The sequence below is a fragment of the Podarcis vaucheri genome (genome assembly GCF_965113315.1).
Source record: "Podarcis vaucheri genome assembly, chromosome: 10".
Classification (NCBI taxonomy): Eukaryota; Metazoa; Chordata; class Lepidosauria; order Squamata; family Lacertidae; genus Podarcis; species Podarcis vaucheri.
Genome location: NC_138748.1, coordinates 19075099 through 19102917, shown reverse-complemented (window position 1 = coordinate 19102917; position 27819 = coordinate 19075099). Strand labels below are relative to the sequence as shown.

The 27819-nt window shown below is 43.6% G+C and overlaps 1 protein-coding gene across 2 annotated transcripts in view; it reads left to right on the top strand.

The window, feature by feature from the left end:
* LOC309541729 (uncharacterized protein) overlaps positions 1-27819 on the top strand; it is a 344667-nt gene that overhangs the window by 218007 nt on the left and 98841 nt on the right. The window contains exon 2 of one of the 2 annotated variants that reach the window (XR_014223838.1): positions 16820-16954. The exons of the other annotated variant lie outside the window; for it this stretch is intronic. The gene's annotated coding sequence lies outside the window, so the exon portion shown is untranslated. The remainder of the gene's footprint in view (positions 1-16819; positions 16955-27819) is intronic. 2 annotated transcript variants of the gene reach the window in all.

Below are 27819 nucleotides of genomic sequence, written 5' to 3'. Positions count from 1 at the left end.
TCAAGTTACTTAGTACAGTGGTGCCCCGCAAGACGAATGCCTCACAAGACGGAAAACTCGCTAGACGAAAGAGTTTTCTGTTTTGGAGGTGCTTCGCAAAACGAATTTCCTATGGGCTTGCTTTGCAAGACGACAATGTCTTGCGAGTTCCTGCTGGTTTTTTTCCTCCCCCCCCCTTTTTCTAAGCTGCTAAGCCGCTTATCAGCTGATCCGATCAGCAGATAAGCCTCTAAAAGCCGCTAATAGTGCTAATAGTGCTAATCCGCTAATCCGTCAATGGGCTTGCTTCGCAAGACGAAAAAACCGCTAGACGAAGAGAATCACAGAACGGATTCTTTTCGTCTTGCAAGGCACCACTGTATTATATAAAGCAGCCAGCTAGGCTTCAGTCAGTCTGATTCCAGGAGCAGTTCTAACTGCTGCAGTAAAGAGCTGTGAATCCAACAGAGCTGTGTCCTTTGTCCATCTCTTCCACTATTCAACAGTTGTATTATGGCAGCTCTAGGACTTTGGAGCCAGATCCTACACGCTACGAAAGCAGGATGGGGATCACTAGGACCGGTCCTTTAGGGAATAAGGACAACAACAGCAAAATTTGCTCTAGAACAGAAATCAGGGAAGAGTTATTTTTTTTAAAAAATGGAGACCATCATGAACATCTGTCATAAGTCGGGAGGGGGGATCATTTAAAAAATACGTAGGAAACAGATCCACCTTTCATCTTTTCTATATAAATCAGGGGTCACCAACTTTTTTGGACCAGTGGGCACATTTAAAATTCTGAGGAAGTGTTTTGGGTCCTCGTCAGAAAACAGCTGCCGTGGGGCTGTGACGTAACACAACATGGCTCCTGTGAGGTGTGGCATAACACAACATTTGAGATGGTGCAGTCATTGCTGCTCCCCCCTCACCACTGGACAGCTTCATACTTTAGCTATGTCCTGCTGGTGGAATCCTGGCTGTGTAGTTCACACAATATTGATTCCCCCTATCCCCATAGTCAAGGTGTTAAGGCTCTGCTGCTTCCATCAAAGCTCCTATATTTATTTTGGGGGTGTAATGAGATAGATAGACATCTGGTGCCCTTTTGAAATGTGTTGTGGAGGTGGGATTATTGGGTTGTTCTTGCTTTTCATTTTTATAATGTGTTTTGTGGTTTTATATTGTGATTTTATGTTGTGAACTGCTCTGAGATCTGCAAGCATAGAGCAGTATATAAATTTTAAAAATAATAATAATAGATGAACCATTTGCTGCATGAGCATGCTATGGGTAGGTAGGGGAGTATGGAGAGATATGTGCCACTCTTCCTTCATAATAGAGTTTTGCTATACTTGCTCCGTGCAAACCTTGTTTTTGATGGCAGTTATGAAGAAGCTACCATTACAGCTTTTCTTCTGTGCACACCAACTACAGTGGTGCCCCGCAAGACGAAATTAATTCGTTCCGCAATTCTCTTCGTCTTGCGGTTTTTTCGTCTTGCGATGCACGGTTTCCCATAGGAATGCATTGAAAATCAATTAATGCGTTCCTAGGGAAACCACCTTCAGGCCAGGTCCGGGGACAGTCTGTCCCCGGACCTCTTCTGAAGGCTGGGGGGGGGACAAGGGCTTTTCTTCCCACCCCCAGCATTTTAAAAAACCCCGGGACAGCGGAGGACTTCTCCGCTGTCCGGGGCGATCTTAAAATGCTGGCGGGCGGCATTTTAAAATCGCCCCGGACAGCGGAGGACTTCTCCGCTGTCCGGGGCGATTTAAAAGCCCCTGGGAAGGCAGGCAGGGGGGACAAAGACTTTCGCCCCCTGCCCGCCTTCAGAAGGTGTCCCCGCCCCCCCCGCCCCACTTCGGAACAGCTTTCCGAAGTGGGGCGGCGGGGCCAGGTGTCCCCGCCCCACCTCCCTACTTCGGAACAGCTTTCCGAAGTGGGGCGGCGGGGCCAGGTGTCCCCGCCCCCCGCCCCACTTCGGAAGAGCTTTCCGAAGTGGGGCGGCGGGGCCAGGTGTACCCGCCCCACCTCCCCACTTCGGAACAGCTTTCCGAAGTGGGGCGGCGGGGCCAGGTGTCCCCGCCCCCCCTCCCCACTTCGGAACACCTTTCCGAAGTGGGGCGGCGGAGCCAGGTGTCCCCGGCCCCCCTCCCCACTTCGGAAGAGCTTTCTGAAGTGGGGTGGCGGGGCCAGGTGTCCCCGCCCCACCTCCCCACTTCGGAACAGGTCCTGGACCTCTTCTGAAGGCTGGCGGGGGCGAAAGTCTTTGCTCCCCCCCCCGCCTGCCTTCAAAAGCTGTCCGGCCCAGGCATCCCGGACCTTTCCGCCAGCAGCGGCAGCGCTGCCGCTGCTGGCGGAGACTTGCCGGCATGCCAAAGCCTGTGCGCAGCGCGCCCAGGCTTCGCGGATCTCTCTGCCAGCAGCGGCAGCTCTGCCCCTGCTGGTGGAGACTTGCTGGCATGCCGAAGCCTGCGCGCAGCGCGCCCAGGCTTCGCGGATCTCTCTGCCAGCAGCGGCAGCTCTGCCGCTGCTGGCGGAGACTTGCCGGCATGCCGAAGCCTGCGCGCAGCGCGCCCAGGCTTCGCGGATCTCTCTGCCAGCAGCGGCAGCTCTGCCGCTGCTGGCGGAGACTTGCCGGCATGCCGAAGCCTGTGCGCCGCGCGCCCAGGCTTCGCGGATCTCTCTGCCAGCAGCGGCAGCGCTGCCGCTGCTGGCGGAGACTTGCCGGCATGCCGAAGCCTGCGCGCAGCGCGCCCAGGCTTCGCGGATCTCTCCTGCCTTCAAAAGCCATCCGGGATAGCAGGAAGCGCTTCCCTGCTATCCCGGACTGCTTTTAAAATGCTGGCGCTGGGGAGCAAAGCCTTTTGGCCCCCGCCAGCCTTCCTGGACCTCTTCTGAAGGCCGGAGGGGGGGGAAAGGCTTTGCTCCCCACCGCTAGCATTTAAAAGAGGTCCCCGGAGATTTCCCTATGGGCTTTCGTCTTGCGAAGCAAGCCCATAGGGGAATTCGTCTTGCGAGGCAAATCGCGGACGAAAAAACCTTTCGTCTAGCGAGTTTTTTGTCTTGCGAGGCATTCGTCTTGCGGGGCACTACTGTATCACCTTCTTTATTCTCTCACAGTCTGTTTCAATAAAGCTATCATCTATCACCTCATTATCTTCTGCTCTGAATCCCAGTGCAGCAGTAACTTACAAAAACAGCCATCCTGTCTGTGTTGGTTGATGCCCATTGGTTCTTGCAGGTCGTAAGGCGGAGAACCCAAAAGTAGATGGAGCAAGAGCCAATGGGAGGCAGAGCTTTGTCCCCATCCTTCTCCCTGTTGAGTCCTACAAGGGCAAAACTGAGACCAAGGAGGAGAAAGCTAACAGCCAGGGCAGCCCCCTGGGCTGGTTGTAAACATGGTGTAGGCAAGTGGGGACCAGCTATGGGGAGACTGAGGTTGGTGGTGCAGTGCCCCACTTGTTCTAATGGCTCAACTTCCCCTACATCCTATTGCCATTGGTACTTTATGCTCCATGCCTGAAGCTGAAGGTGAAGGAAGGGTTATTATAGTAATACTGCAATTTTAATCTGTATCTAACACATCTGGAAAGAGTCTCCTCTCCCTCCTCCACTCCTGCTCCTAAATCTTCTCCACCATCCCTAGAAAACAAAGGTGGTGGCATTTTAGCTCGAGGCAGAAGACTTTTAGGCAGAAAATAAAATTATATAGGATTAAGAAATGGAAACTTGACTAGTAATTTGTTTCAAAGGAATACAGAGTTTGTGATTCAGCTTCCTATATTTAGTGCTAAGGACTGAGCACATATTATTTGCTGATTCTTTGGGTCTGGATATGAAAATCTTCTGGAAGTGATTTTCCCAGATATCTCCCAAGCCAATCAGTTTCTGAAGTTCTAAAGAAGAAAAAGGAATATTAGTACTTAACAGCAAATGTAGGCTTTTTTTGTAATTAAAACAACCCCTACAACTGATTTTTCTTCAACAAGGAATACAACATTAGTGAATCATCTAAAAACAATGATATTTTCCTCTCTCTTTTTGGCTGAAAGAAAGCTTCAGATTTTGCCGTGGCTATGCTGGTTCATTTAAATTCACATTACCACACTAGCCTCTGGTTCAGATTCAAGAGAATGACTGATCAACTTTAAGAGACAAGGAAGCAGATAATTAGATACTCAGGACTGTGGCACAAAATTAGTAACTTGTGTTAAGTGTTGGAATTCATTAACGATTTAAGAAAAATTAACAACAATCAGGTTAAGTAATCTCAAACCTCATTTAATCAGAGTCTGGGCGCTTTCCACGTGTTTTTTCCAGGTGCCAGCAAATGGATCTTGGAACTTTCCCAGATAGTTTATACTGCTGAGTTGTAGAGGGCTTCTAATTTTACATAAAATTCAGAATGTGATCCAAGAGGTCTTGGTTCTGATTTCTGCTTGATTGCACAGACATAACCAATACTATGGAAAATTGGTGACACTTGGCTTCTTTAAGTGATAGCGATTTCCTCCAAGGGTATTGAGACAGAGTTTTCCATTAATGGGAATGTGTCTTAAGGACTAAGAGATAAATGTGGCAGAAAGGCACTCACATATTTAGTTACTGGATGCCTTCCAAGGTTCTTCCTCAAGGTGGAACACTATGGGGTTGAGACCAGACACAAAAAAATAATGGTTAGTCACTTATGCCTGGGATGAAATGGCAACTTCCTTGCATATGAATTGGATAGAGTCTATTAAGAGATATCCTTTATTTATACATGGATTCTCTCAATAAAGTAATGAACTATAAGAAAGATGTTGACAGTTCTCTCCATTTGCATCTAGATTTCCAAAAGCAACAAGAAAATTATCAGTCTATCTGCATGAGCTGTGCTCTGTGGCAAATAGGTTGTCTAAAACCTGACAGAAGTGCTCTGTTGCTGGAAGAATAATATATTACATGCGACTTACAAAATTAAAACGAAAGGAACATTGCAAAGGAATGCAGGCTTCGCGTGTGAGTGTAATTATCAGAGAGCAGCAGAATGCAGAAAGTGGCAGGTGAAGCACTGCAGAATATTTATTTTGAACAATTAAATGCAGTTCCCAGCTTAAAATTGCTTTACATTAGTGATTACACCTTTGAATATATTCAAGCATATTTACAGTATGTTCGCACTGTGCTGGGGTTTGTTCATTTGTACTGGACAGCAAGGAGGCTTCGTTTTTGTTTTCTCCTGTGTGGGGGCCTTCCCCTCCTTCCTTGGTGTAAAGTGCACTTTATCCTGCACAGCACTCATCCATAATGCACTAAAATCACCCGTCCATTACCGGAAGACTAAGTGCCATCCACAGGACTCTTGCAATCCATTGGTAAAACCGCTTCAGTGGATCACGAACCAGCCTTGTAGAATCAGGTTAAGAAGTCCTACAGTATGCTTTTTCAGGTCAAAGTCTAAAAGACAGAGAAGGCCAGCCACATAAAAAAATGCAAAGTTTATGCAGCGTCCTGGTCCAAATAGACATTCTTTGAAGAACAGATGCTAAGCAATAGGTGGGAGCAGAGATTACTATAGCAAGACCTTGGGACGGAAGCAACTTACTGAAGGGGTTAAACCTTGATGCACTAATGGACCCTGAGTGATGTTCACAACAATTCTGATCACATTTACAGCTGGGGGGGGGGTCTTTGATACAAGCCACTAGGCTTTCCAAATAGGTCCATTTGTTCATTGCACTCCAACCAGCTCTCTGTTTCCTAAAGAGCTCAGCGACAGGTTTGGTCCAAGCCAGCCTCCATTGGAGTGCATAACTGGCAGTGTGTATGTTGCCCATTTAAGAGTTTCTCCAACAGAATTAGCCATAGGACAATGAGTCATAGCCTGGGATCTTCCTGTTTAAGGACTCAGAAAAGAGTTGACCTTTGCAAGCGCAGAATTGCAGTTTTCCTAGCTCCCTGTTCCAGGCGGATAGTCTCTGTTCCTTCAACATTTTGATGACTTGATCAATCTCCCACATACAATCCTACAGCTTCAGCCAATTTGAATGAACCTATTTCACTCTTAGGGACGCAGGTGGTGCTGTGGTCTAAACCACAGAGCCTAGGACTTGCTGATCAGAAGGTCGGCGGTTTGAATCCCCGTGACGGGGTGAGCTCCCGTTGCTCAGTCCCTGCTCCTGCCAACCTAGCAGTACGAAAGCACGTCAAGTGCAAGTAGATAAATAGGTACCGCTCCGGTGGGAAGGTAAACGGCGTTTCCGTGCGCTGCTCTGGTTCGCCAGAAGTGGCTTTGTCATGCTGACCACATGACCCAGAAGCTGTACGCCGGCTCCCTCGGCCTATAGAGCAAGATGAGTGCCACAACCCCAGAGTTGTCTGCGACTGGACCTAACGGTCAGGGGTCCCTTTACCTTTACCTTTATTTCACTCTTAACTTTCTCATGATTTAAATATACTCCTCTGAGGATAGTGGCTTAAGCCATCTCCTGCCTGATGTCTCCTTCCTACACATCTTAGAAGATTCGAGAATGAAAGTGCACCTAAGGTCAGCTGGAAAATATCACCTTACAGAAGGCGCACAGAGGCCTGCAAAGATGTAAGAGCTCATAAAAGGGCAAGAAGAAGAGCTCATTCAAAGACAGAGAGGCCGGAAATAAAAGACAAGGCGGAATCTTTGGAAACTTGCGGCAAGTTTATCCCACATACAGTGGTACCTCGGGTTACATACGCTTCAGGTTACATACACTTCAGGTTACAGACTCCGCTAACCCAGAAATAGTGCTTCAGGTTAAGAACTTTGCTTCAAGATGAGAACAGAAATGGTGCTCTGGCGGTGCAGCAGCAGCGGGAGGCCCCATTAGCTAAAGTGATGCTTCAGGTTAAGAACAGTTTCAAGTTAAGTACGGACCTCCAGAACGAATTAAGTACTTAACCTGAGGTATCACTGTACATGCCCTTTGGAAGCTATCGTACAGGTAACTCGCAACTTACACACATTTAACGTGCATATTCAGCTTTATGCGCTTGGCAAAAAAAATAGACTTTGGCAATCCTGAAGTCCTGGGATTGTATATGCAGTTGAGAATATTGTGGAAAGTTTTCAACCAAATGCTCAGAAGTCAGGGGCAGGGTTAGCTAGGAGCGGGATATGAGTTCTCCAGAGGATCCATTTCTTTGTGAAATTCAGCTATGGATGGTTTTGAAGTGCACTGTATCTGCCTAGGAATGGAATTAAAAAAATAAATAAATATCAGTATTGAGTAAATTATTTATATCTCCATGTGTGTGTTTTTTAAAATTTTAAATAATTCCCTTCTCACTTCTTAGTCTCAAGAAATGAGTTAAGCTTTTTTGATAGGGTTAAGAAAAGAAAAGATTAGCTGCATGAGTAGCTTGGACATCAGTTGGTGCTCAATAAAAGAAGTAGTTTGGTGGGAGCAAAGCTCAACCAGGTCAGAACCACCAAACGCAGTTTATAATGGTTATCTTCTCTATTCCTATATCTACCCAACCACTCATCTCCACATTTCATGGACTTGAAAGGACAGATCTTACCCTCTTTGAACAACAGAGGGAGCCTGTTACTCTGAGCCACAGTGGATCTTATTATAGTTGACACTATGCAGTTGTTTCTTGTAGAGCTGAGAAGAAATGAATAAAAACTGAAGCGAGTGTGGTGGAAGACTTTTGTGGAAAGCCCTGTAGTCTGCTTTTCTGCCCCTCAAGATATTTTTTCCTTAACTTGAGCATTGGTGGTAAAGGATTCAAGGTTTCTGAAGAATTCAAGTGGACTCTGGTGTTTGTAGGCCAGATTCAAATGAGAGCACTTGGGTGGGCGGAGGGGGGGCATATCCTACGGAGAAAGATGAAAGGGCTTTGAGAAGATCAAAGACAAAACAGTGAATAGGAAATGGAAACAGTCGTGATAATAACCAATATTCTCCTTATATATCAGTTCAGCATTTTCTAGTATACTTTGGAAGTCACACTGTGTGAAAGATAGCGAGTCCCGCCAGACTGCAAGTGTTTTGCAGGAGGGATTCAAGCATACACCGGAATTTAAGTTTGTGCAATTAAGGTGGATTAAAGTGCTTTGTCAGCCTGGTACTACAAATCCACTCCTTATTTAAGGAAGGACTTTTGCAGATTGAAAAGCGTGGAATGATCAAATGATTAATGGGAAGACATGCACACCCTGCGAGCAAGTCAGGATGAATGCTGGTTGTCATATAACCTCCCAGTAAACCAATCAGAACAAAGGTTCAAGGAAGGCTGGACTACTTGTGCAAGCAAATGTGGATGAATGTATAATAAACAGATCATCTGGAGGGGTCCATTGACTATATGCTCTGGCCAAAGTGTCACATTGCATCAGGCAAATGCTTCTGTAGTAGGTCCACCTGCACAGACACAACCCTGCTGAGACCTCTCATGTTCTTTTGCTATTCTGCCTTCTGAGCTTCAATATGGTAGCATAGATATATTTATTTAGTTACCCAATCTTTAGTGGCTAGTTAGCACATCAACTGTTAAGGCAGGTAGTCTCATTCTCCAAGCCCAATATTCAAATAACCCCCCAACAAATGTATATAAAGGAAATGTTGTCCACAGTCATTTTTCTCATGCAAATACTGTAGATTAGGAAGTATGTTTTGTATTCATTTATATCAGGGAGGACTCCAAGGGTTGGTAAAAGGTAAAGGTAAAGGGGTCCCGGGTCGCAGGTGGCACTGTGGGTAAAAGCCTCAGCGCCTAGGGCTTGCCGATCGAAAGGTCGGCGGTTCGAATCCCTGCGGCGGGGTGCGCTCCTGTCGTTCGGTCCCAGCGCCTGCCTACCTAGCAGTTCGAAAGCACCCCTGGGTGCAAGTAGATAAATAGGGACCGCTTACCAGCGGGAAGGTAAACGGCGTTTCCGTGTGCGGCTCTGGCTCGCCAGAGCAGCGATGTCACGCTGGCCACGTGACCCGGAAGTGTCTTCGGACAGTGCTGGCCCACGGCCTCTTGAGTGAGATGGGTGCACAACCCTAGAGTCTGGCAAGACTGGCCCGTACGGGCAGGGGTACCTTTACCTAAAGGGGTCCCTGACCATTAGGTCCAGTCGTGACCAACTCTGGGGTTACGGCACTCATCTCGCTTTATTGGCCAAGGGAGCCGGCATACAGCTTCCGGGTCATGTGGCCAGCATGACTAAGCCACTTCTGGCGAACCAGAGCAGCACACGGAAACGCCATTTACCTTCCCGTCGGAGCGGTACCTATTTATCTACTTGAACTTTGACGTGTTTTCGAACTGCTAGGTTGGCAGGAGCAGGGACTGAAGAACGGGAGCTCATTCCGTCGTGGGGATTCAGACCGCCGACCTTCTGATCAGCAAGACCTAGGCTCTGTGGTTTAACCCACAGTGCCACCCGCGTCCCTTCAAGGGTTGGTAAATATCCCCAAATATCCGTTCCTTCTCCAATTGCTTTTACAACTTTCATTCACAGTAATTTCACATGGCTCCTAATACTGTGTGTTGCCTCTTTTGTGTGATCTGCTGAGGAACATATGTGGGTGCTGTAATCGGGGGTGGACTTTGGTCTTTCAAATTTTAGCGGCATCCCGTATGAGCCCAAAATTCGGTGCCCCATCACCCCTTCCCTTCCATTCTGCCCAATTCACAATGTCATAGTTGCGCTGCCCTGCAGCGCCCCCTAGGCTCGACGCCCAGTGCAGCATGCTGCCCTAAATCCGCCTCTTCTGTAATGGTGTGTGGGCTCTCCTTTGTGTGTTATCCTCCAAAACAGAGATTGTGAGGGGCACAAAGAATTCTCCCTATACTTGCAAATTTCAGTTCTTGCATTATTTCAGAAAGTGCAAATTATGTGGATTTGCCTTTAAATGTCTATTGAATCAAATTTCCCTGCCATCACTAGTTCTCAACAATTGCAACATGTGGATTACTAATTACAACAGGTAGATGATGATGGCCAGAAGAATAACACATAGAGAATTTCTTAAATTTGCCTAGGAACTGCTTGGATTTAACAAGGGAAAGTGACTCTACACTCCAGCAATTTATCCATCCTCCTTCTATTTTGCATACGTTTCCCCCCTCCCTGACATATCTCTCTTGGTTGCTTTGAGGACTAATTTACACTTTGTGAATAGACCATTAAAGTGAATCCGAAAGGAGACAGGATGTATGAAAAAACCATTAAAGACAGTGAAGATCTATGGAGCTCCTACAAATGACTATCATTCAGTGTCATCTGATTTATACAGAGAAACAGGAGAAATTGTTCCCTCGATAATATTATGCTACTGCTTTCTAAGGGAATTTCTAAATGAAGAAAGTAACTTGGGGCATATCAACTGTTAATGCGAGACTAGTAAAGTACACTCACCGAGCTATGAATTAGTTATTAAAATAAATAACTCAGGGCCCAGCATCTCTCGTAGCCCTAGAAACCTTATTTACAATTTGGTGGGTTTTTTCCTGAGCAATAGTGAATCTTCTATGCCTAGGGAAAATTATGTTAGGAAAACATTAAGGTTGATAGTAATTTATGGTATTTACATATTGTTGATTAGGCGAAGCGTTCATATGGTTCCACAGAAATATAGATATGGAAAAGTTATCGCAACCAAGCATTCTTTTCCATGCCAGGAAACAGAACATTTCTGTTTGCCCAGGCATTTTAAACAGCGGGAAATTAATTTTGTTGATTTTTATTTAGTGTTTTATTGTTGTACTGTTGCTATGATTATTGATTGGGGGTTGGGCTGAGATGTACTTTTAACCATTAGGTCTGAACTCAGGATTTCCCATGACTTCTGTATTGGAGCATCTTTATTAATATACCAATTTGTGTTGTGTCTCTTTTCAATTAGATTATGTAAGATAAAATGTACTGGAAGGTCATCTCACTGCCTATATGAGTCTCATTCTTTCTAGAGCAAGGATCACCAACATGACTAGTGGCCCTCATTTTTTTTGTTTAAAGGACAGAAAAGTCCACGAAGGAGCTTTTCTGAATAGGGTGTGTGTGTTATCAAATATGCTCTCTATGAGTGTGTGATTGAGAGTAATGTACTTTGGGGATATGGACATGTCCTCTGTGTACCCAACTGGTCTGTGTGAGAAAGGGAGAGATACACTTGGGCAGAGAGAGTGGGATATTTATGTATGGCCTGTGTCTCTGAAAGAAAAGGCAAGGTGTGTACCTAGAGAAGTATGTGGTGTGTATGTGAGAAAGGCAGTGAGGGAGGTTGTGTTCTCTGTGAGTGAGGGGGAGATGTATGTGGAGCTGTGTATACGTGAAGTACACGAGTGTGTGAGAGAGAAAGAAATATGAATGTGTGCCTGTGAGTCCTGGAAGACTTGCCCTCCGCCTTGCAGGCCTTTTCCCACTTGGCCTGAGAGGGCAGAGCTGAAGTGTAGGTGGGTTGCCATGAGGGAAAACACAGTGATAACAGCAAGAACCTTTATTAAACTAACAGAACTGGACAACAAGGGCAAAGCAACTGCTTATATACATTTCTGGAGGCCTGGGCCACTCCCACTCCCAACGTGATTGGCTGTCTAAACTTCCAAGCTGTGAATCATACCCCAGAGTTTAAGGTCCAATGGCAGAGGCCCAAATCATGAAATGTTCTGTGACCAGATGTCATGTATCGAATCAGAACACAGGGGCTCAGAATCCTTAGCCCAGACTTAAGCTCAGGCAAACACAGAGTACATAACAAGGGCCTTGACTGACTCCAGCTACAAAAGCTGAGGCTGCTGAACAAACTCTTGGTCTGGGGTGTTGTTGGGTGGGGGGATGTTGCTGTTGGATTTTTGTGTCTTTGTTTTAGATCTTGTGATTTACATGGAAATTGTTCGTCTTGGTTCTGTATTTTTAATGTTTTGCTGATGATTGGTGACTGCTTTCATTATGTTGGAGTTAAGTATGTTTTTCACCTTGAGCATGGTTTGAACTGTGGAAAGGTGGCATACAAATAAAATTATGTATGTATGCATGTGTGCGGCGAGTATGTATGACAGTGAGTATGGAGTGGCAACCTTATACCCATTTTGTGACTGGCATCCACAGCACTTTCTCAAAAGCCTATATTTGCCTAATGTTTCAGAATGGTTGGTGGCTCCTGTTCTAGAGCATGATAGCTGGAATGGACAAATCTAATTAGCTGTGGTCCAGATATGATACCAGATTGGGAATGGTTTGAAACAGTCCCAAATTAGCAGTCCAAATTCTGGGAGTATGAGACTGAAACTGGCATGTTGACAGGAGTGGTTGTCAATTTGCCAGACTGTTACCATTGCTGCAAAGAGGCCCAAGATGACATAATCATGCCAGTTACAGATAGGTAGCCGTGTTGGTCTGCCATAGTCAAAATAAAAAAATTCCTTCCAGTAGCACCTTAAAGACCAACTAAGTTAGTTCTTGGTATGAGCTTTCGTGTGCATGCACACACACGTATCTGAAGAAGTGTGCATGCACACGAAAGCTCATACCAAGAACTAACTTAGTTGGTCTTTAAGGTGCTACTGGAAGGAATTATGATCATGCCAGGTTATGTTGAGTCATGATGATGCCATAAGCTCCAGCCAGTACCCAACCTTCATTTGTCCCAGTGGTTTTTTATGTGTTTCCTTTATTGATGATTAATTATAGCCCACCTTCACTAAATGGTCCCAGGCAGGGCTTTTGTCTGCCAGAACTCAGTTATGGCACCTCTGAGATGGGCACCATTGCCATTATAAGAGAGCAAGGGAGGTGTTGATGGTGGGTCCTGGCTAGAAAAATAGCACTGGCCCCATGACATGTTACAAAAGCCCAGGATAGTTTGCAATTTAGATCTCTTTCAATATAATTTCAAGCATCCCAAATATAAAGTACCCGTGCATGGCTAAATACATGCATGCAAGATGGTGCCTTTAAAAAGTTCCCTAGTTTTATTCTACTGCCACAGCTGAATGACTGAAAAGAAGAACTGCTTTTTCTGAAAATAAAAGTCAGATATAGTTTTAAACACCCTAAAGTAACATTAGAAATTCTCTTAGAAACAACTGTGATTTATCAGAGAGATAGTTTTGTTTCATTTTTGGTTAGCTGTTACCTTTAGCCTCTGCTACGCCTGTCATTTCGAATATAGCAGTATTATGATTTTTGTAAAGAAAGCAAGGCGCAGATAGAGGAAGACGTGATTGCAGAATTAAGGTCCCAGTTTTAGCATTTTAGCATCCTTCATCCCCACCTGACCATGTTTGACAAAAGGGAAAGATTCATTGGGGTTAATAATAATAACGCAGATCTCTGCACCGAAGGAGAAACTGATTGATGTTTACTCAGGCTCACATTTTCTTATTTGAAGCCGGGGCTTATCTTAGAGCCTTTGCTAAAAGAGGCTTACTGTTTAATTATAACTCTGAATGTTGAGTCCTTAACACTAATAATCAGATTCTTGTGAGAAATGCTAGGATATTGTGCTTGAGATTCCCCCCACCCCTTCTGTTCATTGTTTAGTTTAGCAGGGCCTGTCTTCTTTGAAGGCCTCTAATTTTCTTCCAGATTGTAGATCTATTTTTTTATTTTTATTCAAAGTTCAGCATATCACTGATCACTCTGTGCTTTGTCTCTTACACTTAGAACCAGAAAAAGCAGGTCCAGGCAAAGTTTCCATTGTTTAGCCAAAGCCTATTTTATAAAGGGATGCGGGTGTCACCGTGGGTTTAACCACAGAGCCTAGGACCTGCCAATCATAAGGTTGGCGGTTCAAATCCCCGCGACGGCGTGAGCTCCCATTGCTCGGTCCCTGCTTCTGCCAACCTAGTAGTTCGAAAGCATGTCAAAGTGCAAGTAGATAAATAGGTACCGCTCCTGTGGGAAGGTAAACGGGATTTCCGTGTGCTGCTCTGGTTTCACCAGAAGCAGCTTAGTCATGCTGGCCACATGACCTGGAAAAACTGTCTGTGGACAAACGTCGGCTCCCTCGGCCAGTAAAGTGAGATGAGCGCCGCAACCCCAGAGTCGGTCACGACTGGACCTAATGGTCAGGGGCCCCTTTACTCTTTACCTATTTTATAAAACTCAATGGATTTTCCATCTTGTTTCCATATTAATTTGGATCATAGGAAGCTGCCTTCTATTGAGTCAGTCCATTGATCCTTCTAGTTCAGTATAAGGTGTGTAAAAGGAGATGGCATACCCTCTAACATTTCTGCGATGAAAACAGGGATGTCCTATTTCATCATCATCATCATCATACCCTACTCTTCTGACTGGATTGTCCCAGCCACCCTAGGTGGCTTCCAACATATATAAAAACACGATAAAAATTTTAAACATTAAAAAACTTCCCTGTTCAGGGCAGCCTTCAGGTGTCTTCTAAAAGTTGTATAGTTACTTATCTCCTTGGCTCAGGAGTCACATAACTCCATATCCTCTAACATTCCTCTGATAAAAACAGGGAAAGCAGGACATTATGGGATCAAATCAGAGAATAGGATGGCTTCTGTAAATCTGGGACTGACCCTTGGAAATAGGAAGGTTTGCAATGGACTGCATGCATTTCTGCTCCTATGATTCAGTGGATGGAACGTTGTGTTTCCTCTTCCTCCATTTCTGTGTATGCAGACCCAAGAGCCAATTCTGTTTGTTGCCCACTTAATAAAGTCAACTGTTCAGCTACTTTCCAGGAGTCCATGGTACGTGGTTAACAGGGAGGTGTGCAATCACATAAATAGGTGCAGAAAGAAGCACATAAACATATCACAGTCTACACTGACTCCATAGTTTCAGGCACAACATCTCTCAAGCCACTTCTGAAGATGCTAGTGATTGAGCCTTGGACTTTTTGTCTTCAAAGCACATGGTCTGCTACTGAGCACATATGACCCATTTCTTGTTTGCATTTTTAAAATCATGATTTTTGCAATTTTTCAAAGTGAAATCTGCATGAAAATTCACACTAAACTGTTATTTATTATGTGCTTTCAAATGTATTTTTTACAAAATGTGCATTTCTGAACAGATTCTGTCTTAAATGGTACATTTAAAAATCAAACTATGCATTCTTAAATACATTTTTGTACATTTGTTTGTGCTAGCAACTGCATTGCAAATCTGGAGAAGTTCAAAACTCAAAGTATGATTACGTTCTGGGCTGCACATTATTCCAAGACAGGGAATGGAAGGTTGCATGAATGCAACAGCTAATAATTAAAATTACAGACAGTTAATAATGACCGCTCCCCGCTTGAAATGGGGGGCGCCCTTTGTGTGGACGCGTGCAGCCCCTAGATCTGGAGCGGCCCCATCAGCATAGGCTTGGCTTTGCCTTCCCTCAGGTGGGATACCTGGAGGTCTCCGCCTACCTCAGTCAGTTGTCCAATCCCACCTGGGGGAAGCGTTGCCAAGGAGACCAGGCCAGGTAGAGAGGGATTACCTGCCCACACAATAGAGGGAGGATCTTACCTAGGAATCCTCACTTGGCTCCAGAGCTTCTCCCACCCTTCCCACCCTCAGTTAATGTCTTATTTTGCAGGTTAACTTTTCTTCACAGGTTTTGCAGGTTAACGTTTCTTCACAGGTATGCGGGCACTGCTACGTTAAGGTCGCTGTTAAAGGGCTGGAAAGGAATTTCCCTGCATTGGCAGGTTTCGCCTTTCCCATAGCAAAACGTCACAACTTTGGCGGTATCAGGCCTTGGGCGGAATCCTTTTGTCCATCTTCCTCTTGCGGCGGCGATACCAGGGTTCCCCGTTAAAGGGGTTTTCTGAAGGGAGGCTTTGGCCGTACACCGAAAGGTCGTCATTGCTCTCCCCTGCGGCGGCAGCGTTACGGGGGCGGCCATCTCTGCTTGAACATATGTTCTCCAGAGCTGGCCCATCCCCCCACACACACTGGATAACCCTGATGCTCCCTAGGTCCCCGGCTGGGGACCGGGGAGGGAGAACGCCCAATGCCTGAGCCAAGGTCTACCCACATTTGAAATTTAGTAAAGTTGTGGCCAATTTAATCCCATAGCACGTTGTCTTGAGTCGTTATTCCACATGACGGGGGAACCGTGCAGGATCTGGGGACTCCGCCTGTCCACACAAAGAACACGGTTATGATCCCTAGTTTTAATTTATGGTTAAGTTTTATTGACATGTAAAATCTTGTTACATAGTTCTATTTTATAGTGTTTTTGTGTAATTACATTACTCTTTGCAAGAAGAAGAAGAAAGTACAGAGATTTTGCCCCCAAAGGGTGCCAAGCTTATGTGTTTGTAGGTAGGGTAGTATCTCTGTGCTGGATAAATGAGTTGAATGGTTCGTTTGTACCACCAGTGAGATTCTTATAATGAATCCAACACGCACTGGTCTGGGCTTTTACATTCTCTAAGCCTAGCATCACTCAGCTGCTTTATCTTTTATGAGAGCGATCTCCATCAATACTGTGTTGGGAATAGGTTGTTTTTATCTCCACATATATGGAAATATCCCAGATTAACAAAAAGTAAATAGAAAGAAGCACTGAGTTAGCAGTTAGTTATGGTATTAATAATGAACATAATAAGATGAGAAAAGGGAAATTCTGAATAAAACAACAAGCATCGTTTCTGATTTACACTGAAACCTCTGTTTGAACTGGAAACGTAAAGAAGCTTTAAAGTTGTAGCTGTTTTAAAAGGGCCTCAGTGTACGGAAGAATTAGGCCACCTGGGTCCTGAGTTCTGCTTCCAAAAAGGCAGAAACAGAGGAGGAAACACTGGATGAGATTTTCTCTCCCTCTCTCTGTCTGTCTCTTTTAACATAGAGCTCCATTGAGGTTCAGTTTCCTCCTGGCTAATTTCCAGCAGTGTATTTGTTCTCTCAAAGGCAGAGGAACCTTTAAACTAGAGAAATAACCCTGGCAAGGAAGAGACGGGGAGAGAGACCTGCCGACCAGCAGAAAGAGCAACTACAAAGGCATGCTTTCATGTCCACACAAGAATGCCACATCCATACAAACAAGTAAGTGGGTTTCCAGCTCAGCTGTGTGAATTTGCCACCCAGGGACATTTTTTTATGTGTATCTTTGCAGATATATTGTTGCTTATATATGGGGGGGGGGAAATGTTTACCATGGGAAATGGAGCCTCATTTGATGCCTTTCCAAAGGTCTTTCCTCAGAGAGAAGAGTTAACCTGTAGACCTTGGTCTGATATCAAGGAAACGAGGAATCCAACAGCCATTTGATATAAAAGTGCCAGTGTTTTTAGGCCAGGGCTGACTGTCTTGAGAAAAAACACACAGACAGAAAACAAACAGCTTTTAGAACATATAATTGAAAGGCAGGCTTTATCCACCCATTTTCCCTGGAGGATATGAAAAGTTGTTTCATGAGTCTGCACACAAGGCCTATCAAAGTGACTGGGCTTCCAGACTCAATTAGTCCAGCAATCTTGCGTTAGCAACTGCATCTAGTTCAACGTGGTAGTTTGCTGTGTGCAGGAAAAGGGGGGGGGACGTTTAGGGGTGTGACCACCCTTTCCAGTCTGCAGCAGCCTTAACAGAATTTAAAAAACCTTAAGTATATTGTGTATGTTAGTTATTTAATGGTATGCCACCCCTGGCTATTATCAGGTAGAAAGGTGGGAATCAAATATTTTCAAGCGAACAAAGAATGAATTATGTCAGCACAAACACCCCAAAAAGAAGAGTTGTGAATGGTGTGGTTGGAACGGACGCAAACACATGGGAAATCACTTCTGAAACAGAATTACGTCGCCATTCATTGTGGACAGTTGGAATATCTGGGCACTAGGTGGGTGCTTTTGCCTCTGTTGCATCTAAGCCTCTTGTATCTGTTGTCAAGAGCCAGAAAGTATGAGTGACAGCTGCAGCGGCCTCTAGGAGGAAGCCACACCCTATAATGGACATCTTAAACATGCTTTAAATATATTGTAAGCTACCTTGAGAACTTTGGCCTATAGGCTGAGCATTCACATTTCAAATAAATCCACACAAATAGGCAAGCAAACATAAATTTATTTATTTTTTTACCTCTATTTATTTATAGAAATATTTCTGTACCGCTGTATCATGGAAGTATATCATAGCGGCTTACAACAATTTGTGCAAATTAAGATGGGGATGGATTTTGCTATGTTGATTGCAAAATTCCAAGGATTTGTTTGTATAGCTAGCTGAAGGGCCTTCTTTAAATCAGCTTGTGAGCAGAGGTTGTGGGAGGGCAGTAGACCTTGCCACGGATCTTCACACAGTGATGGGCTCTGGGTCTGTGCATGCAAGCCGTATCTGCATATAAGTTCTTTCTGTGTGATTAGGTAGCCTGTGAAAAATGTGATACCAGATCACATATGTCCATCTACCCAAGGAGGTTGCATTTGCATGGTGTCAGAAGTTATGGCTCAACCTTTATTAAGAACTCAGTAAGGTTAGAACTTGGAAACTTTCTGGGTTCATTCTGAGACAGACTAGGAACTCTTTCTCTCCATTGTGTGTGCAGTTATAGAAAAATAGCGAAAAATACTCATATTCGCTTCTGACTTGTTGGGGGCATTTAACAGTACAAAGAAAGTAAAGGTGCCACTTTTGTTGCGCAAAGCTTTATCTACTGTAATGCTGAAGAGGCTGCTGGAAAGTTAATAATGACTCACAAATCAATGCCAAATACATAGTACAGGCTTCTCCTTCTTCACAGTTTGTGGATCGGCAGACTGTAATTAAACCTTGCACTTTCTTTTAGCTTCCCACTAGAGCACCTCATCATTTGCTGTGTTTCTTCGACACAATTACCATTTCTGCTGGCCTGCCAATATCACTCTGTCCCTCTGGAGATAGTGTGTCTACAAAGGCATAAGCTTCAGAGAATAAACTGGATCTGGAAACATCTCTAAAACTACTGTTCAATATTACTCTGGAGCCCGGCAGAATACTAATACCAACTCAGTAGTGTAATGAATAATAAAAAGCAAATTGGCATTGTTTCAAACATTTTCCCAATATCTCCAAATCATATTCATGACAGATATAACAAGTATTTCACAAATGAAAAGGCTTTCAAGGGCCTAAACCATGAATCCTAGTTGAAAATTACATGCTGGGGTGGGGGGGGGGGAGACCTCAGAAATGACTCTCAGCTTTATAGGACAGAATTCATCTGCATATGCTTTTAGAAGGTACAAGTGGTTTACTTCCTCTGAGTGAGATACTTTCATATTTCTGCCTTGTTGCTTGGCAACACTATTTTTAGATATTCAAAAATGTGTACTTTTTGCAAATTAATCTCAGGCACATTGTTGCAGAATGTTTTTCAAATGGCAGCTATTTCATAATATTAAAATACAAATCAAATAAACTGCTCCTTCTTTGGCTTTGATTTACAAGAATGTTTAAAAATCTTGGGCTAAGTCAGATGGAAACATCTCAAGTGCAGTGAATGAGCACGTGCCGTATATTTCACATCATTGGAACTCCCCATTAGCAGTTAGGAAGGGGAAGTCTCAAATTTAAGGAAATCTTTATTATTATTACAGTGGTACCTCGGGTTAAGTACTTAATTCGTTCCGGAGGTCTGTACTTAACCTGAAACTGTTCTTAACCTGAAGCACCACTTTAGCTAATGGGGCCTCCTGCTGCCGCTGCGCCGCCGGACCACGATTTCTGTTCTCATCCTGAAGCAAAGTTCTTAACCTGAAGCACTATTTGTGGGTTAGCGGCGTCTGTAACCTGAAGCGTATGTAACCCGAGGTACCACTGTACTTCTTAAATTTGTATGCTGCCCTTCATCCAAAGAGCACTGGGTGGTTCACAACGTAAAAACACAAAATGATAGCACAGAATACATAATAAACCAAAACCGAAACAATACCAGCACACACACACACACGACACATCTTTATGGTATGTATACTACTTTCACAATAACATTTTCTCTTGAAACAACTTGTCAGGTTTGTCAGCTCAAAACTGGGAAAGTGAGCAAGTCCAGCTGGTCGTACAGTATGACCAGGAAGCATGGCCATAGCTGGGATTTTTGTTAGGGGGACAGGCCTTTTGTTGGGGGGGGGGAGAACCTCAGTTCACTATGTATTATTATTGATTTTTATTGATTTAAGGGGGCAGTTGCCTCTCCCTGCCCCCCTTGGCTACGTCCATGCCAGGAAGAGAACAAGAAATATTGTGTAACCATCTAAAATAACCTGTCCAAAATATGGCCGTCTCATTCAGAGATCACGTTCTCCAGCCCTCCAAACCGTTGACCAGTGGTTCCCCATGTTTTGTCAAAAGCCAAACCACAGACCCCCTACTTTTGAAAATATTGATCTCTCTATATGGTATTTCTTGTTATGTGAATGGTGCCGCAGACCGCCAGAGTGGGTTCTGTTCTAAGAAACAGAAGGCTCAAGGTAGGTGGGAGAACTATCCAAACCTCTTCTTTATCAATTCAACAACTGAGGTACAAGAATAATAACACTGACATTTCAGCAAGCTAAGACTGAAAAGGAGCAGCTTTGAGATGGAGGTCAGGTTTTAGTCTCAAACACAGAACACCTGGACAAATTTATGTTTCTGTGACAAAAAGTGGGAAGGAAAGAAGTTGACTTGAAAAGTGGCCCAGTGACACATTGTACCAGAAATCTGTTCCAAAAAGAGAAAAGAAAAAGCAAGGAAGGGCAATCCTCAGAACTGCTTCTTAAAATAGCGATGTCTTCTGCATTTTGACAACTATGATGTCTGAAGATCAAAATCAAGTACTAGTCTTCAATTATTCAAATAACTGGATCCTAAACTAAAAATATATAGGTTGTGATTTGATATATAGAAGTGATTTGCCTCTTGCACTAGCAAAAATGTTCATAATATATATAAAAAACCCTCTGGCAGCACAAGTCCTGCCCTATTTCAATTTGAAGCCTGGGAGTGTAAGTGCTTTCAGGATCAAACCACAATCAATATAAAGTGGGAGCATTCAGCTTTCCTTGAAGGTCAACGTGAACTTTGCCCCAGTATTATTGCAACCAGCTTGTTCAATGAATCACACTACACACATATATACAGTATATATATATATTCTGCAAGCAGCTGAAATTGTAAGACAGTGGTTTATGATTAGCAAATAAAAGCCTTTTTGGAATTCTGCCAGCATGCATTGTTTATTAGCAGGTCGCAATGAGCTTACTCAGTCAAGTCTTGCTATTAGTCTGCCACTTATATAGAATACTTTGGATATCGAGGCTAAAATTATTGGTAGCCAATAAAAAATGGGCTCTCTCCATGGCCTGTGTTAACACAACACTACATAGAATAATTACTTTTTGATTACTGACCTTACTAAAACTCTGTAACTTCTACATTATTGTCGTCTTGGCCTACTCCATAAACAGTCATGATAAACCTTCTGTTGCAGTGAACAGTTTAATTTCTAAAACAAACACTTTTGTGCTTTTTAGCTTTTCCAGAAACTTGGATATTCTGTCATCGAACATTTTCCCCTACCCCTCCGAATCCCAAATGTATGAAGATATAGTGTTATTTGTGCTGCATTCATAGATATAAGAGATACAGTGGCTTGGATCCAAGCCGCCACGTGAAAGGGAAGAAAGCGGGTGCCCCTCATCTGTGCATAGTTTCCTTTCCTCCTAGTGCCCCCAGCTGTTCTTCCCGCTACTTTAATTTGCACGGGGGGCGGGGAGGAGAGACCTCCAATTAGGGTTCTCACAGCCACTGTAGTGTAAATAAATATTTTCTTATTTTCTCTGGCTATATTCGTATCTAATATCCCCAGTAAAAAAAGCTTCTGTTTTCTTAACAAAGTTTTGTTTAAACATTTTCTTTAGCTCTTTGTATACCATATCCCATCCTGCCAACCTAGCAGTTCGAAAGCACGTCAAAGTGCAAGTAGATAATAATAATAATAATAATAATAATAATAATAATAATAATAATAAAAAATAATAATAATAAAGTAGATATATAAAGTAGATAAATAGGTACTGCTCTGGCGGGAAGGTAAACTGCGTTTCCGTGCGCTGCTCTGGTTTCACCAGAAGCGGCTTAGTCATGCTGGCCACATGACCCGGAAAAACTGTCTGTGGACAAACGCCGGCTTCCTCGGCCAGTAAAGCAAGATGAATGCCACAATCCCAGAGTCGTCTGTGACTAGACTTTACGGTCAGGGATCCCTTTACCTTTATACCATATCCCAAAAGCCTTTAATTTTTATCAGAAGTCCACCACATATATAGGAGTATCACCTCTACTTGGTTACACCTCCAACATAAATATGATTTTGTTTTATACATTTTACATATTTTGGTTGGTGTTAAATACCACCTGTAAAACATCCCTATCAAATTGTCCTTTATGGCCTCGCAAGCCGTAAATTTCCAACTCTCCATCCATGATTTTTCCATATCCCATATCTGTAATTTCTGTTGCCCATCAGAGTCAGTGCATGACGTGGGACTGGGCCTTGCAATGGCAGGCTCTCCTCTTCCTCAGCTGCTGTCTGCTACAAGCTGCCCAAGGGAGGATGCCCCCACACAACTGCCACTCTGGACAACTGCTGCTCATCCTCTTTCCTGAGCTGAGTGGCGGCAGCCCTGGCAGGGGAAATAGGCACATTCCAGGATCAAATCAGAAGCTAGGATGGCTTTCATAATTCTGGGACTGTCCCTGGAATGGTATGCATCAGGCTTTTGGGCCAGAGATTCCCCTATCCCTGGTCTTCACTGACTGGCAGCAGACAGGAATCTTTCCCTGCTCTGCCTAGAGGTGCCAGGAATTGAATCTGCATGGAAAGTTGGTACTAATATTAACTACGTTATTATGGTAATCTTGACACCAATGGGGAGACTTAGCTGAACTTACTCCACTATAATAAACCTGTGCAGTGCAGTCTTCAGGACGCCTGTTCAGAAGTAACTGGACAATTGTGCAAAATAATGCCAATAGTCTCTGCACATCTCCAAAGTGTCTCTGTTCTGTGCTTGCTTAACGTGTTCCACAGCTTGGCACTGGAATTAGATTTTCAAGGACCTTCGATTAATGGTGGTTCAGGTAAAACCATGGTCTGGAGATGTATCCATGAAAACGGAGAAATGGCCATTAGACGGAAGACACCATGCAGGTGTTGTGCTCAAGTATAGCCATAAGCAGGAAGGGGGGGCGGAGAGACAGAGAGACTCATATATCAAAGGTAGATTTAAGAAACGCTGTACGTTTATAATCTGTAAATCTAGTGATTTATGGGCTTCCCCCTAGCTAGACCATACCCTTGTTGCCGCAACAAATCTCCTAATATGTTGAATAGAGCTCAGGCAACGATCCCAGTATGGGGAGGAGTGGCAGGTAAATTCCAGTGACAAATTGGATCAGCTACTGATATAAATAATACATATATTACAAGGAGAGTTGAATGTTCCTTCTATCAGGACAGATAAGGGCTCATCTAAGCCCTCTGGCCAAATAAAATGATAAAGCTTTTTGCAATAAAGATTTGCTCTTTGTTACGGTCTGGGGGTCAACTTTTTCTTACCCTGGAGCATCTGAACTGTTCTAACTGTTGAAGAGCGGAATGAGATAGATAGATCTATTTCTTCTTGGGTTGTTTTTTTGTGTGTGTGTGTGCTCGGATCCAGAAACAATAAAGACAGTTATTTAATTTTAAAGAGATTTATCTAGAGGTGCCTAAAATGGCAAATAAAAGATGCGTAAAAAGCACAGAAAGCCAATAGGAACCGCCAGAAGAATCCAAAGCAGCACAAAAAAAACCCCAGCCCAAACCACAAGGCAAAATTCAAACTAATGAAATTAAAATTAGGGTCAATATTGGAGTCAGTGCTAGCAAAATGATTAGAGGCTGTGGACATAAGCATAAGGAATGGACATTGCCTGATTTGTACAGCCTAACTCTATTTATGTTTGCTTAGAAGTAAGTCCACAAACCACTATAGCTGCCTTGTGTATGGTCAATGGCCAAAATCCATAATATGCAATTACTTGTGAATAAATCCCATTGAATGCAGCAGGACCTACTTCTGAGCAAGTGCATTTGGGAATGAGATATGAGATTAGAGCTGGGTTGGGGAATCTGTGCCCTTCCAGATGTTGCTTGACTACAGCTCCCATCTTCCTTCACAGTTGGCCATGCTGGTTGGGCATGATGGGAGTTGGCATCAAGCAACATCTGGAAACATGCCCTCCAACATTTCCCCAATGAAAATAGGGACAATAATAATACCAATAATTATACCCCACCCATCCAATTGGATTTCCCCAGCCACTCTGGGCAGCTTCCAACATATATAAAAACATAATAAAAAATTAAGCATTAAAAACTACCCTATACAGGGCTGCCTTCAGATATTTTTTTAAAGTTGTATAGTTACTTATCTCCTTGGCTCAGTGGTTGCATAACTCCATGCACTCCAACATTTCTCTGATGAAAATACGATACAATACAATAATCTTTATTGTCATTGTCCCATACAGAACACCAAAATTGAAAAATCTACATAAGACATTCAAAAACCAACAAGCCTGCTATCCCAACCTGGTTAGCCCCCTAAAAACTCTGATACCCCATTTTTAAATACAATATACTCCCACAGAGACACCTTACAATGCGTTTAAAACCAAAATCGCATTTGGGTAGAATCTGTTTCTCAGGCGGCTAGTCCTAGTCTTTATAACCCTGTACCTTCTTCCAGAAGGCAGAAGCTGAAAGAGATAGTTTCTGAGATGCGCACTATCCTTTGCTATCTCTGCAGCTTTCTTATGGCACCTGGAAGCATAGATTTGATCCAAGGTGGGAAGAGTGCACCCAATTATTCTCTCCGCCGTCTTAACAACCCTGGACAGCATTGTTTTTCCCCTGACCATGCAGCTCCCAAAGCACACATACAGACCATAAGTTTATACACTCTCCACAGTACAATGGTAAAATAGGGATGTCCTAAGGAAAAGCAGGACATTCCAGGATCAAATCAGAAACCGGGGTGGCTTCTGTAAATCCGGGACTGTCCATGGAAAAAGGGACACTTGGAGGGTCTGCTGGAAGGCCACAGGTTCCCCATCTCTGGGTTAGAATAGCTCACAAAGACCTGTTTTATTTTATCCTTTTAACAACTTCTACAAAGAAAGGAATTCTGAGCTATGTTTGGAATGCATTATTTAGAAGCACAACTGTCTATGGAGTAAGAGGTAAAATAATGCAGCCGTTATGGGAATATTAATGCCATATACAGGTAACCGTCTGTAAAAAGAAGACGCGGAACTCAACTAGTTCAGTTTTAATTCCTGTCAAGGAGTATCCTCATGACAGTTTCCCACCTTGTGATGGCCTTGAGCAACAGAGCACAAAAAGTCTAAATTCCAGGCCCCAAATCCGCTCAGTCAGCATGGACACATCACTTTGTAATTAATTACTATAATGAGATTAATTAATAATCTGAGCAAGCAGGTTCTGCTCATTCCTAGTGGTGGATGACATTGTGAAGGAATATAGAATGATTGTTTCGGTGTGCTGGCCAGTCCTTTGAATGCCTTTGCCCAAGGCAACGAATGGGAAGTCTGTAATTTGCCACATCAGGCTCAGTCCTGATTTCCAGGATGTAGTGATCTGTATCCTAACCAGCCAATTGCCACACATCAGGGACAAACTAGACATTATAATGCAATTGTGTATAAACATACCCAGATATGTGGGAGGGAGGTGGCAGTGGGGGGTGTTTATCATTTTTGTTGTGTTGGACTCAACACAAATCAAATGAAGCAGTAGTTGTGGATGTATTCAATATGACTTAATTGATTGGACTTCTAAATGTCTTTGTGTATTGTGGAACTGTAAAAGTCAAATAAAGAGACAAAGCAGGGGAAGTTAGCAAGTACAGTGGTACCTCGGGTTAAGAACTTAATTCGTTCCAGAGGTCCGTTCTTAACCTGAAACTGTTCTTAACCTGAAGCACCAATTTAGCTAATGGGGCCTCCCGCAGCTGCCGCGCCACCGGAGCACAGTTTCTGTTCTCATCCTGAAGCAAAGTTCTTAACCCGAGGTAATATTTCTGGGTTAGCGGAGTCTGTAACCTGAAGTGTATGTAACCTGAAGCGTATGTAACCCAAGGTACCACTGTAAGGGCTTCTCCCTTGATGTCAGGCGTCAGAGGATCCAACCCCCCACTGCAGGTTGCCAGGAACAGATAAGACAAGGAAAGTACTTACCAATGCTATTTACTCAATATTCACAGAGAGAGGCTTAGAAATTAGTAATTGTGTTGCTCTGAATGAAACCACACCCCCTCTGTCTCTCCCACTTCCTCATGTCGTCACTACGGGGAGCTGAAAAGTGCCTTTTGCCCTTGAGATCTTTGCTCTCCTACTTTCAAGGCCCCCCAGGTTCTGGGAGAAGTGGGGTCTGGAATGCTTTCTAAAGACACTGAGTGCGTCAGCTGTCTCTTCCCTCTTCTTCCTCCTCCTCTCCCATTACTTCCCAGCTTTTCCCCTCATCTGCCTCTGAGCTGTGACCTCCCTCAAACTCCCTGTTTTATTTCTGAACTGTCTCCTTCTTCTCTGGAAGGGTCAGGCTGGGGAGGCGGTCTCCACCATTCCTCCTCTGCCCTGTCCCTGACACTTGAATATTAGAAGGTGAAGACGGGAGGGTTTGGTATTTTTTCTGCTACCTATTTTACCCTGAAACCACCATCAACTTCCTTCTCCAGCTTCAGAATTTTTTAAAAAATGAATGAAAAATGAAACAAATGTTTATTTGTTTCTCATTTGATCAAATAAATATAAATGAAAATTTGTTCATGCATAAGTTCACCAAGTCTAACTTGCTTGCATTGTTAGACACTTCCCTTCAGCACAATGATGTCCACTCGTACAATCAGATGTCCCTCTCTCCTTCCCCCACATACTCCCTGAATGTGTTCTAAGGATTCCCCCAACTCTCCAGAGCAGATTTAGGGGGAGCATGGGGCTCACATGTGGGGGAGAAGGGGAAACTTTCATTGTGCAAGTGGAAATGTTTGCACTGATGTGGCTTGTTAGTTGGATAGCACCCATTGCTTTGCACTGCAGAAATAGGCTAGAACACCAATACTTACTTTATGGATAAGTCACAGGAAAAGAGAAGAAAGCGAGAGTAGTGAAATTGACAGAGTGGAGGAAATCTCTGCTTGGTTTGAAATGCACAATTAGAGTGTGTCTTGTCTATTCTTACAAACCACCTATAAAATGAGATTATTTGTTCTCTCTATATGAAATGAAGCAGAATCCCTGCAAATTTCAAGTCACATGAATGGAAAACATCAACATTACAGGCAGTGGAAGGCTGACTGGGTCTTCCATTGAAAACCATGACAGAACCATATGAACTAATGCAATTCAAATAAATAAGAAAAAAACTAATTCAGTTCTAAAGATGAAAACAAAATAGTTTTTTCCATACATGCCTTAAGCTCATGTTTGCATGCATAATTTTCCCTTCCACCCTTCTCTGCTGCAAATCAGCTTCTCCAAAGCGAGAAGCATTCCTTGAGTTAATGCTACATTGTAATGCTTACTAATTTAGCCTTCATAACTTTTGAATTGTCAGTTACCTTGGCAAAAAATAAAAAAAAAATAAAAAAAATTCCACACCATGAATTTTGAGGATTTGCTACCTCAGTCACACAGTGGTTTAGTTGACTAATTTATAAAGGTTTTATTCCCATCTCGCAATAGCCATATCAGTATTTATTTATTTATTTAGAACATTTCTTTTCTAACTTTCTACTTCTAAGGAAACTTCCCAATGTTGCTTTGTCTATGAAGGAACCCCCTGTGTGCTGGGGAAGATTCTGGAGGGTGCAAATTCAATTCACATGGAA